Consider the following 14,758-nt stretch of genomic DNA (forward strand, 5'->3'; position numbering starts at 1 on the left):
CACGGTTCAATGATATGAATGGAATGTCAAGGTCAAGGTGCAACACTCAGGTGCCGCGATTGTGTTACCGATATACATTCCGCAAGTATGGCCGATATGTGACGTCACACTGACTTCTTTGGTACGATATACAAGTTAGAATGGGTAATTTTGCATATTTGGTGAAATTGGACATAAATCGCGGCCAAAATAATTGAGCTTTACTATATGTTACTAGTAGTTGCACTTGTAACAGCTTACTGATACTCCGCTATGGTTAAATGCGTGCACGCTTTCTATAAACAAGTAATTGATCTTCACAAAATAAACTCTAACTACAGTAGTATTATACGGCATACCTTCGTTGTTTGCAATGACACGACCACAATGCAATTTGCGAGTACTAACTAGCTTGCTAATTGTGCTAAATATACACATTTGCGCTGAAAATGTTCTGGTTTTTTTTACATGGATGCATATTTGACATTGTATGTAAGTTTGAAGGAAATCTATCCTAAACCAATAGGGTTTACCCCTTTAAACATTGATTGTGGAATGGAACCGCTTGTGCTGGAGGAATCGGCTTACTAACTTACTGTAGATTTTGCGTGGAAATAATAATAAAAAGGAGTCAGGAAGGTGTTGTAACTATTCCCCTCATCATGTTCATAATACATTATATATCTGGGTTAAGTTGACAGCGATTGAACTTACGTATATTTCATAACGCGTCACCATATTACGCAATACGGCTACGCTAACCACAGATACTGGTTAACCAACCATAAGGTGTCTTGGTCCTTTCTCGTTCCTTATCTTAATTGTATTCTAAATAATAATCATACATACTCTAGACAAATGACGTCATAATTTACAATAAATAAATGAAAATTGTAACGATATACGGTAGTCTGTCACTTGTATAACTTTCAAGTAGGATATGCAAAAAGCTTATAATATTCCTCACAGAATACATATGGCGTCATAGATGACGTCCAAAAGGTATCCATTATCATGATAATCTGATTACGTTTTTCACATCAGAATTCTGCTTTTGAATAAAACAGAGAGATGATACTCCGATTTCATGACATATGTTTTCAGCTTGTAATGAAGGTTAATCATCTCATAGTAGTGTCCGAAAAGGCGAGTGGCCCGGTTTGCTATAGACCCCCCCCCCCCTCATTTCCAGGGGCAATATGACCAATGATTTCCTTTTGATTACTTGATACCAAAATGATTTGTATTAGGTGTCACCCCACAAAAACACCATCCATCAAAGCTGCCTCCAATTATGACCTCCAATAGCCATGATACCTATATGCATATCCATAATACAGGCGTTATTTGTGTTTTTGAAAAGCCTGTCTCTTCCAAACACACCATTGGATCCATTTGAAATGAACAGAGTTTATAAGTTACACTGGCCATATCAAAGTCCCATTCAGCTTAAAAGTGAAGGATATGTCATTCAAATTGTCATTTGGTATTTTTGAAATAAAAATTTGGGCCATGCCGGCCAGGCCAGGAAACAGCATCAGTATTGACGAAGTTGATTAGTTGAAGCCCCATTCAAATACATGTAGCTAATTTATACATTATATAAATTACAGATTGATGTAAATGCCTTATTTTGTCTTAAATACACGTCTTTCGGCTGAACCACCAGCAGGCTATGTTGGCACATCTATGAGAATGACAAATTTTTTACGATCGTTCGGATGAGCAAATCACTGAATGGGCCAATGGTGCGTTTGGAAGAATCAGTAGCAGACATTTCAAAATCACCCCAAACGGACGCAGAATAATCAATTTAACACAGCCTGTATTTATGATTATTGGAACAGACTACGAACAAATATTTGTATTTTTGTTATTAACAGCTGCTTCTAATTTTAGGTATATATAGATACAGGTTTCTGCTCGCTTCACTATCTATCTCGTATGCTTCAACACATTCATTATTTCTATGGATATATCCTTTCTATTTATTTCTAGATATCAATTGACGATACAAGAAGTATGTAAGCTTTTCATATGTACTTCTTCTTTGTGTCCTATACTAGTAACATAATTCAAAATAATGAGAATAATCTAGATTAAACTTCAACATTTCTTGCTTTCTCGCTTTTTATCTGCAATTCAACATAAATATACTACGCCAAAATAATATCCTTACACTTTGAAAAATAATCACAATTTCAAAACTAAACCATATTGGAATACATTTTTTAATCCTGCACATTATGACACCACATTGAATCCAATGTGAACTCAAGAAGTAAAGTTACAAGCAATTGAATACACGAAGGTCCAGTTTTAAAAGTGACAAACTGACCTGTACAAGGCGCAAAAAAGATTCCAACAAGCGCAACAAAGAGACAACACAGTTTTCACCAATGAAGCTTTTTATTTTAGTTTTTACTTCCCTTTACTTTTCATAACTTTCATTTTATTTGATAGTTCTTTTGTTTCAGTTTTCTCTTGTTCCTTTTGTTTTAAATTAAAGGCACGCATAAATTAGCCATTCACCACTCTCAAACCAGATGTCTAGTCCGTGGAGTTTTGAATAGGTTAGTTTGTCACTTTATAAACTGGACCATCGTCTAATCAATTGCTTGTAACTTTGCTTCTTGAAGTCACATTGGATTCAATGTGGTGTCATAATGTGCTGGAGTAGATAGAGCACCTATTAAAAACAAATTTATTCCAATATGATTTAGTTTTGAATTTGTCCAAGTGTAAGGATACCTTTTGGCGGAGTATAATGTTTAGTGTTTCAGACCAATATTAAACAACGTCGTCACTGCAAATTTATTTTAATAATTAATATTTAAAATAAATATTATTATATTTGTTAAATTGATTAAATTGATTAAATATTATATTTATTACATGTATTTAAAAATATTTATAGCTAAATTAATATTTTAATATTTAGAAATATAAGCATGCGTGATAAGCATAGGCTAACATGTTAATTTGCAAAAAGGAGCTTGAATTACATTGTATTCTTAGTACAGAAACACCATTAGGCTAATTGAACTAATGAGGTGTTTGGGGATATTGTTAGCTATTGTGTTCCAGATGTGACTTCCTTAAAGAAGGCTGTGAAGATGTGGCCCCGTTGTGACCTTTCTTATAGTGGTAAAATGTCTTTTGTGTCGATGTCAATCAAGTTTCGTTAGTTATATTCATAGGTAACGTTTGTACATTGGCTCCGTTCTGTTATAATTCGTCTAGCTGGCACATTATACGTGATTTACTCTCTCCTTCTCTCTCACTCTCTCTAAACAGCTGTCCCTCTCTACTTTCATGACTTTTGCCCTCGTCTTCTGACACCAACGCACCCCATACAAACGAATACACAGCCCACACACCCCTACCCCCACACGCAAACAAGAAACAAACATAGCAATTGGAAAAGCGAACCCACCTTGCAAAAGACCGTCATATTACACAATCCTTCGTCAGTATTCCCAGTCATATTAATGTATTCACCGTCGACGACATCATGCATACATTGCATAAAAACCAACTATCGGGATCTCATAAAAGCTAACGTCAATTATAAATTCATAAGATAAATGTAAAAACCAAATTAAATAATTATTTCAAGTGCTGTAGCTGCTCTCTACATTAGCTGTGATTTGATGCAAAAACATAAAAAAGACTCGGTTACAGAGACAGAATGTCCACTTCAAATTGGAAAATTACTAAAATATCAATTAACGTTCTATATATTTTTTACGCATTATACATCTCTTTATGAAAGAAAAGAATAATGTGTCAAACTTACTATATCTATAAGTTTGATCAGTTCGTAATCAGCGGGCCTTGTGACCTCGCGGATTAATACCAATATATTTCATTTTGAGCATTGTCTTGTGACATCTCGCAAGAAGCGTCACAAATCATTAATTAAAGTGCTACTTTTGTCTACTTTCTTTAACAGGCAAAATGTAGACCAGACAGGTCAACTATACCACTCTTAATGCGAGTCTACTTTTCGGCGTAGTGGTAAAAGCCTAACAATTCCCGCCGATTACGAGCTGATCAAACTGTATTCGTATATGTTGCTCTACTTTTTAACATAAATTGAGTGTCAGAATACAATATTACAAATACAAAGATAATAATATTGTTCGATAATACATCAGCGTAATGTATTTTCATTTTTTTTCTTAGCACGAGACAAGTGAGAGACATGCTGTACTAGTTACGGTATGATTATATGAAAATAAGATTCAAACATCCCCGACATCAGGCGACCAGAAATTCTTTTCAGTCATGCTTAAAGGAAGTCTCCGGCAATCACTACATTATGCCTTATATGTTAGAAAAATAATTGTCAAGCACGAATCACATGGTTTTATTTAAAACAAACTCATAGTGACCATAAAACGAATAAAAACATCGTTTCTCAACACGCGATATTCAAAATTCCCGGGCGCCGAGTGCAATGACGTCCCAGTAATACAATGAAGGCTGACGACAATTGAACACAATAACCATAACGTCATTGCACTTAGATAATTTCGGCGCGGGAATTTTGAATATCGCGTGTTGAGAGCCGACTGTTTTATTCGTTTTTATGGTCAATATGAGTTTGTTTTAAATAAAACAATGTGATTCGTGCTTGATGATTATTTTTCTAACATATAAAGCATAATGTTATGATTGCCGGAGTCCCCCTTTAAGTATCTAATGCTCTTATTGTGATTATTCCCATCTGAAAACGCATTTCCAGAAAAGATCACCATAGAAGCTCGTGGGAAATAATAATCTTAAATAAAGCTCTGATTTGAAATAATCATTTGTGACTATCGATTATCAAGATGTATGAATATTGTATGTATTGTGTTTGAATTGTAATCAAAAATGACAGTACCAGCAAATAAAAATTCCTTTAAAAGGAATAGGGTGGGCAAATGAAAAATTGTCAAGAGAAATGAAAGAATGAGTAAGTCAAGTTCACAATTAAAAACAGGGAAAATATGACACAACATCGATTTCCAATAGGGAATAACACAAAATGTATAAACAAAGTTAAAAGAGTTTTTAACTTTATACGTTTGTTATTCCCCCCATTGGAGGTTGTGTCATATTTTCCCTGATTTTAATCTGATCTATTGCTTTAATATCCTTTGTTCTCTGTTGGTCAGTTGGAACAGATTTTCCCTGTTTTTATATTAACCCTTCACATCATAACACAAGACGTTTTATGTTAACATTTTATATAAAACATGGTTATAAAACTTTTGTAGATAATAGTTATTTAAAACATTTTCGTAATCATACCTAGATTTTTTTTTTTTATCATCAGATAGAAAGACTTCTGCTCATCTTCTCTGGTGAGACAACCGGGCTGGGGTATCTTTCCATATCAAAGTTTAAAAATCTGTCATATCAATTTCCTCAATATGTTGTTTTGATACAACTTATGAGGGGAAAAGTTTGATTTTACAATATTTCGATATTATTTTTTAACTTTGTAACTTTATTATGATTAACATAACTGTATTTCAAAGCGTCAAACTATATCATTATTTTGTCCCAACAAAATAATCCAGGGAATAAAATATTCATTCATATGTTTATTTATTTTATTCAACCTGGGCCATTTCTACTGGTGCACATGTATTCTAATAATTTGTCTATAATACCTTAAACAAGCATCACCAAGCACTATTTGTCACAAGATTTGAAAAGTAAATAGCCTATGTACACACTGAACTCAATGCGCATACAAGCTGTCAGTATAAAATGATATGACTTTCACGATGCTATTAATTTAGCCCAAAGATTAGGAAAACTAGCAAAACTGGTGAACTGGTACTGTTCAAATAAAAACATCTGCAAATCTTGCTGCAATTTCCAAATAGTATTTCTATTACTTAAATAATTATTTTTGTTATTTCTTTTAATTCAAACACATTACCGCCTATGACGACTTTATCGTATTACTTACATATCAAAATCAAGTAATAATTACAAAACTCGCCGTAAACTATCACCTCTGTGGGTGTTTGGGATATAAACGGCACGAATATTTTCTCAACACTGCGGCATGTGAAAAAGTAGGTCAATAGTCAGAGAATACAGGGTGGGTGCGGCACGCCGCACCCACCCAAAAAATAGGGTCATGATGATTTTCTCAATATATTGTTTACTTATGATCTAGATAAGGACCGAGAGAGCCCGGCAGAGAGGGCAGACAAAGACCTTAAATACGATCGCTCTCATTGTTTTTACAGATCTTTTTGAAAGAAAGAAACAACTCACTTGCCAGATACTATACTAAAAGGTTAATTTTATGAAATTTTGTCAGCAACTCGGATTTGCCATGAAAAACTAGTGTATATTCCTATAGTACTTATGTTATCAAAAACAACATTTCGAAAGTATTTGACGACGGAAACAAATATTCAACGACGGAAACGTTTACAATATAATCACAAAGTTGAACAAAATAGACAATTTTGCTGCACAGCAGTCTCATGTTGTTCCGTCTTTGCATTCAAATGTATAGAAAGACCACTCACTATGTAGAAGGTCACTTCGAGACTTACTGTCTATAAGCTGTTATGGCAGCGCGGCGGTGGTCACGTGCGAATTTATAAAAGCGCATTTTATATATAACGATTTACTTGTTGTGTAACAATCATTAAATTTAGACTTAATTGGGAGAATTGCTTTATAGCCTTATCGCCTACGAAAGAATGAGTACTCTCATGGTGATGTATAATATTAACGCATGGTCGATGTCGCAGTCGTATGCGTCGTCAGCATGGTCAGTGTCGCGCCTTACGCATCGCGGCCAGGACATTATAGTCACATATGCGACACTTGACGAGATAATCGTTTCCCATATGAAAGAGACTCTTAAATAACAATAATTGGTAGATTGAGGATTGTAAAATTGCCATTGGGGATTTCTATTGCGGTGTTCCGCAGCACGTTGAGGATATGATTGGACGCTTCGCTAAGTTGATCCTCTGTTTAATTGGTTGATTTTTACCTTGTTTTGCTAATTACTCGGTCATTATAGTCATTGTCACAAAATCATACTCTTCTTGTTCACGTGCCTGCAACCAACCTTTTGCCCCTCGGGTTGGCTTGTCCCAGCTCATACAGGGTGTCATAATTAGTCCCCCTAGTCATAACACAGAATCGTCTTAATTATTAATTAATATTTGCCGGAAAACAGTGGCATGATCGACGGGAATATATAAATAAACATTATTTCTTATTTTTTACCATGATTCTTTTTTCCTCTCATAATTCCAGTAACATGTTAATTTATATTTTTAGTAATAATGTTTCCAATGAACAAAAAGGTAGTAGCAGCATCCTTTGTGCATGTGATAAACGTTCTTACTTCCAATAATCCAAATCACTGAAGCAGGAACTAAATATATTGGAATCATTTAATGATGAGCTTTCAGATTTCAGATTCAGTTTATTTTCACCAAGATCAAAGTGAGCAAAGCTTGAATGTATCTGACCTCATCATAATGTTACTAATATAAAATTAAGAGACAAAAGAACATTCTACAGACGAGTAAGATGAGACTTTCAAAGGTGCTATTAAAAAACCGAAGACAGTCAAGACAAATGCAGACAGACAAACAGTAAAGTGAAACAGTGCTGGCAATGTAATTTAAGCATGCACGCGTAAATTAACAACAAAAGAACCATGACATGCATGACGGATATATTTTAATACAGAAATGACAATATCCTCACAGAAGAATTTTTAAAAAAAATTATCGTGTTATCGTGTTTATCGATTATTATCGATTATCGTGTTTTTATCGTGTTTTAAAAAACACGATAATAAGAGTGCCGTTCCGAGCAAGATATCGTCAGCCTGCTACGCTAATTGCCTAGGTCCCTTTTTTTAATTTTGAGAACAAAGAACAAAATGTGGTTCAAGCATGCATCAGTTCCGTAATCACCCTAATTATTTCGGATTATTCCCTTTCATTAATATCATTATCATTTGTTCTCGTTCAAAGATTGGTGAGTAAATATGTTTAAGTGCATGTTTGAACCATATTTTGTACTTTGTTCTCAAAATCACAAAAAATGACTTAGGCAATTAGCGTAGCAGGCTGACGATATGAGGACGGTATAAATGAGACGTTCAGGTCGGATAAGTATGAATAGATCTGTTCAGAATACAGTAATCAGTGAAGTTGGTATACATGTAGCTCCTACCTATAGCTTTGGTGACGTTTAACTAATATAAATAAATCTCCCTGCCCGTTTTCTTTCTTTTTTTAATGATTTTCCTCTGAGAATTTGAAGGTCGAGTTACATTGTTTCAGATTTTATTGTATATTATGCCTATAGGTAATGGCATTTGGAAAATTAGGCTGAATATATCCCATCCCTGAGGTAGAGCATTTATTGCTGCTAAAAATTCCTTTTCACCTCGAATAAAAAGAGTAATTTGTACAAATCGATCGAAGAGACCAACCTTCCCGACGGGATTCATTCCTACGCAGTTAACTCTCAGAAACCTCTTTTTGTCATCCTTCTGGAATGACATTAAAATCATATTTTTAATAAAACTGTTAGTATTCTATCACGTTGGCATCAAATTGTGAAAGAAATTTTAATAAAAATTTTCACTGATCTCAGTTTGCCACTGATCTTAGTGTAAATATTAATCATACCTTATGAATAGCGCTGGTTTAGATTAAAGCACATCTTTACAAAGTGACAGTTTGTTTTTACTTTAAAGACCACTGGCTAGATTTTCACAGCATATCAACTTTGTATAATCTCGTTGCGGCATGCTTCATATAGCGCAGCTGTATAACATAATAAGGCCTTGTACCTGCTTTTTCGTTTTTACCACTGTTTGGTCCTATTATGTGTATATTATTATTAACTAGATTAGAATATTGAGGGCGCTACTTATTTTAGTCCTAATCTGCATATTACAGGTGCAGAGTGGTGGTACAAGACTTGTAAACTAGTGCATGGCGCTAAGGGGTAATTTTTGTATAGTTTTCCTTCATTATTTCAACTTTCATTATACAGGGTAGCTCCTTCAGTGTATTCTTGGAGGCCCTGTGACATACAGGGTGTACTTTACTTAAACATTACACAATATTACAAGAAAATATACAATGCCATTATTAAAGAAATTTAAAGAATCATGAAAAACTGTTAAAAGTGAAAATCAATGAACAGTGGGGTTTGTGAGAGCTCTTGATTTAAATTCGCTTAGGCTCAAGGAAATATAATTAGTGTGAGTATCAACATCAACAGAACTATTCCACAGATTTGCTGCTCTCACCTGAAACAATCTCTTACCAGAGTTATTGTTAATTTGAGGAACAACAAGTGAATTGGAGGAAGTACCTCTTGTGTCATGATCATGAGTGGATTTGGTAAATGAAACTTTGGAACAAAGATAATCAGGATCTCTACCAGTAAGGCATTTATATAACATAATAAGAATATGATTATTCCATCCATTATCTAGTTTGAGCCACTTGAGAGAAGACATCATTGAATCAATACTAGTTCTGATATTAGCAGAAAGAATAATTCTGGCATTCCCTGGCAAGGTTGTTCAAGAGAATTTTTGTAACTTGCTTAAGTAAGAGAACAGTTGGACCAAACATGACTGGAATAATCAAAATGTGGCCTGACAAGAGAATCAGCGAGTTTTTGAAAATATAATTTGGAAGATAATATTAAACACGACAAATAACACCACAGCGTTTAGAGACATTTGGACATGTTGCACGTTGGAAGCAATTAAATCTATATGGTCATGATCAAGTCATGTGACTATCAAAAATAATTCCAAGATATTTGTCAACTCTCTCAATAGTCTCACATCACAAATTAAAGAAATATTTTGGTACTTACTAAGATTTTGAGGTGTACCAAAAAGCATCAATTTTGTTTTGCTGATATTCAGAGTGAGGTTTTAAACCAGCTGATTGAGACTGTTTTGAAGACACAAAGCTATGTTTCATTTTGCGAAACAGAAATGACTTGTATTAGGTATCACCCCACAAAAACACCATACATTTCAAAGTTGCCTCCAATCATGACCTCCAATAGGAATGATAGCCATATCCATATAATACAGGCTGTATTAAAATGATTGCTTTCCATCAGTTTTTTGTATTTTTGAAACGCCTGTCTCTTCCAAACGCACCATTGGACCCACTTAAAATGAACAGACTTTCACTGGCCATTTCAAGTGGCTCCAATGGTGCGTTTGGAAGAATCAGTAGCAGACATTTCAAAAACACCAAAAACGGACTTAGAACAATCATTTTGATACAGCCTGTAGTATAGTTATTGGAACAGAGTAAGGATACGCGTTTGTATTTTTGTTATAAACAGCTGCGTCTACTTTAAAGTATATATGAATTTATACATATTTCTGCTGGCTTCACTATCTATGCTTCAACATATTGATATTTCCATGGATGCCTCTGTTTATTTATAGATATCAATTGACGATGCAAAAGTATGTTAGCTTTTCATATCCATAAGTACTTCTCTTCTGTGTCTTATACTTCTGTAACACGAATAATGTTTTAGTCGTTCAGACCTAAAACTTCCGGCAAATACCCGCGTAAACAACGTCGCCATTGCCAATTGATTCAATTGACCTTTTCGGTAAATCCCATAAGCCTTTGCGAGTACACCTGAGAACTCGTCATTTTGCTTCACGCCGCTCTGCGCCGATACGCACATTGTTTATCGAACATCGTTACTGCGCATTGCAAGTCGGCGTGACGTAAAATGACGAGTTCTCAGGTGTACTCGCAAAGGCTTATGGGATTTACCGAAAAGGTCAATACCAACATTAGTGATAACATAGGCTAACATGTTTAGCTGCAAAAAGGTGTTTGAATTGCCAGAAACAAAATTAGGCTAATTGAACTTGAATGAGGTGTTTGGGGGATATTGTTTAGCCATTGTGTTCCAGATGTGACTTCCTTTACTAAGTATTATGTGAAGATGTGGCCCCGGCGTAACCTTTCTTATGGTGATTAAAATGTGTTTTTTGTGTCGGTATAAACTTTCGTTATTTATATCAAAAGGTAACGTGTTGTACATTTGTATGCCACATTGGCTCAGTTTTGTTTTAATGTGTCATTAGCCATGTTAGCTGTCACATGTACGTGATTTCATCTCTCTCTCTCTCTCTCTCTCTCTCTCACTTATATGTTGTTGGGTTAGAGTCCATTTAATCCAGTAGCATTACTATAAATGATGACAGATTTAAAGTGATATTTGTTACGAGTTATGGCTCAAGGCCAAAAACATCTTTTACCCAGATTCACTTCGGAATGCACAACAAAACAAACTGTTTGATTAAGTTAACAATATCTAAATCTTTAATCAAAAGTAAAGTATGATTTAACAATAATTTTGTGAGTCAACATAAATACATATACAATCAGTCTGAATCAATCAGATACACTCTTTAGTGATGTTACTTATCTAGTAGCCTTAATTCTTCTTGTTGTTGATTGTAAAGTTCTATTTCTCAATGTTCTTGATGTATATCCTGATCCACTTGTCCTGCGAAGATCACTGTTCAACGAAGTCCACTGAAGACTTTTATATCCTTTGCATATAAAATCCTCGCACAGATGACAACCTCCAAAATGGTACTCTTTTCACCTTTCATACAATTTCTTCAGGAAAACAGACCTTTGTTTGTCTTGACATAAGAATCAAGAAACAGTATAGGACTTACCATCTAAAATGTACTCTTTACTTGTTATTTACAATGGAATTCAATGGTCAACAGGGCCCTATGGCCAGGCCAGCCAATGGTATGTGACATTTTTAACCTCTATCTCAGTAGGTTTTTAAACACAGTAGATATGCAAAGCTATTCTTTTTTTTTATTCGTGTCATCAAATCAGACAATTTGCCACCATTTTTGTCAAAATCGGAGCAAGTTGAAATTTTTACCAATGTACACCCAAAATGTGCCATTTTTTTAAATCCAAAAGTGAGGTTTTTGTAGAATAACTCTGTTACAATAGATAATAGATAGCACTATATACATTTTTAAATCCTTGTGATCAGACGAATAATTTGGTGTATCTGTTGACAAGATTGTAGCATTTTCACACTTTTACCCATGTGTGACCTTCGTGACCTCTAAAGGTCACTAGGGGTCAAATATGAAAAGCCTCCACATCTTAAAATAAACTTTGGACCACGTGCTTCATATGTGGACATTCTGATGCTTTTATTACGAAGTGCACAAGGATTCAGTTAGCAGCTGTACTATTCTTCAGTTTTCCCAGTTATATAATGCATTCACCGTCGACGACATCATGCATAGATGATTGTTGCATAAATAGCGACTATCGGGATCTCATAAAAGCAAACGATAGCTATAAATTCATAACAATGATAAATGTAAAAAAAGTACTGCTTTCGTCATTAGCTGTCATTTGATACAAAAACACACAAAAAGACTCGGTTACAGAGACAGAAATTATGTCCTCTTCAAATTTCATAATTACTGACATATGAATTAACGTTCTATTTTTCTAGAAGAATGTTGAAGACTTCCTATATCTTTCGTATATTTTGCTCTACTTTAAAACATGAGTTGGGTGTCAGAATACATTATACGCTCCACATACAAAGATTATATTATTGTTCGATGTTGTCACATTTTCATATTGCTACGGTGACAGCATACCTGGCAACGCCGCAATCATTTTACTCTGACATTATATTAGTATAATGTATTTTCACTTTCGTAGCATAAGGCAAGTGAGAGACGGAAAAAAGATGATTCAATATGTATCATGTTGTACTTGTTAAGGGTAGACGAGGTATTGTTGGTCGAAGCAAACTAAAAGTCGATTTTCATTATCTAGATCAATATATTATTGAAAAATAACAGCTTGATGTTTTGCAAAAGTTCATTCTACAAATCGTATACTTTGCAAACTTGCTTAATTTATTGTTGTTCATGAGTTATGTACGTTTTACAAAAGTGTTGTTGTATCAGCCCTCTTTACAACGTAACTTAAGAACCGCAGCACCTATAAAAGTATATCTGTGATATTTTAATTCTTCTACACACTCGTTATGAATTGAGCAATGCAGTTTTTGCCAAAGCTCACTACCATTCGTAAGATGCTGTGAACTACCAAATCACAACAGTTTAAAATAATTAATAATCTTAAGGGATCTAAAATGAGCGTTTATTGCGTTTCGACAGTATTTTTGTGGGACATGAGAGCACCTCGGACCTATCGAATTGCATTCTCAATACGAAGCATGTCTTTCTGATATCAAATAATTTTCATTTTTGAAAATCACAATATAATACAAATTTTATGACAAATTATAAAAATTTGATATTTTTCAAATTTTGATATACATATAACAGTCCTCGAAGTAAATTATATAAATCTAATGATATATTCTTAAAGTGTATGTAGCAGGGAGGAAAAGCCGACGGTCAATTGAAAATTTTGACCTTTCATATTGAAGATATGGATTTTTTCCCAAAAGACCTAATTTTTTTTGGTGTTTTGGGAAAAAAATCCATATCTTCAATACGAAAGGTCAAATTTTCAATTGATCGTCGGCTTTTCATCCCACCTACATACACTTTAAGTATAAATCATCAGATTTATAAAGTTTACTTCAAGTACTGTTAAATATCAAAAATATCAATTTTAATGATTTGCCATAAAATGTGTATTAAATTGCGAATTTCAAAAATCAAAATTATTTGATATCAGAATGACATTCTTCGTATTCAGAATGCAATTCGATATGTCTGATGTGCTCTGATGTCCCAAAATAAATACTGTCCAAACGTTCATATCCCAGCCCTTAACAGTATATGAAAATAAGATTCAAACAACTCCAACATCAGGCGACGAGAAATCCTTTTTCAGTCATGCTTAAGATTGATATCTTATGCTCTTATTGTGTTGATTCCCAGCTGACAACCTATTTCCAGAAAATATCACCATACAAGCTCGTGGGAAATGAACATTTCAAATAGGCTTCTGATTTGAGATAATCGTTTGTGATCAAGATGCATGCATATTGTGTGTAGAGATTTGTATTTGGACTGTAATCAAATTAAATAGGAAAATATGAACCAGGCAAGGACAGAAAGCCAGACCCATCGTTTTGAAAGAAATAAATAAAATTCACTATACATGATACTATACCGAAAGGTTAATTTATGAAATTTTGTTTGCAACTCGGATTTGCAAAACTAGTGTATATTCCTATAGTACTTCGTTTGTATTCAAAATAAAAAAGATGTCGTGAAACATGATGAGACGTCCAATTAAAGAGAAGAGACAGAGGGATTTTGACAGATAACGAAAGACGAGAAATAATAGAAATGGTTGGTATGACATACACAATAAGGGTACCTCTTGCGCTTGAGTTCTCGGGTTCAAACCCCGACGGTGGTGACTTGCAAGAGTGTTTGTAATGGCTATATTTAATCACGTGTTAATTGGTAACAGCCATTAAATTTCTACTTTCCCCGTGATCGCCTCCGAAAGAATGAGTACTCTCGTGGTGATGTATAATATTAATATTAAGCCGTGGTTGATGTCGTAGTCGTGCGTCAGTATGGTCAGTACAGCGCGCACTTTGAAATTTACACATTGAATTATTATTATTATTTTAATATTCATTTGGCACGACAAAATTGGAACAAAACAACAAAAGTGAGGTCTGCTGAGCCACCAGGGAGCACTGAAAGCACAAAAGAGCACTGTCA

General features: G+C 34.4%; 1 protein-coding gene across 1 annotated transcript in view; it reads left to right on the forward strand.

Annotated features, from left to right (window-relative positions):
- The window catches only part of LOC140161183 (uncharacterized), a 106,340-nt gene that overhangs the window by 51,989 nt on the left and 39,593 nt on the right, over window positions 1-14,758 (forward strand). The gene's annotated exons all lie outside the window — the stretch shown is intronic.

Source organism: Amphiura filiformis, chromosome 9, assembly GCF_039555335.1.
Source record: "Amphiura filiformis chromosome 9, Afil_fr2py, whole genome shotgun sequence".
In the NCBI taxonomy this organism is placed as follows: Eukaryota; Metazoa; Echinodermata; class Ophiuroidea; order Amphilepidida; family Amphiuridae; genus Amphiura; species Amphiura filiformis.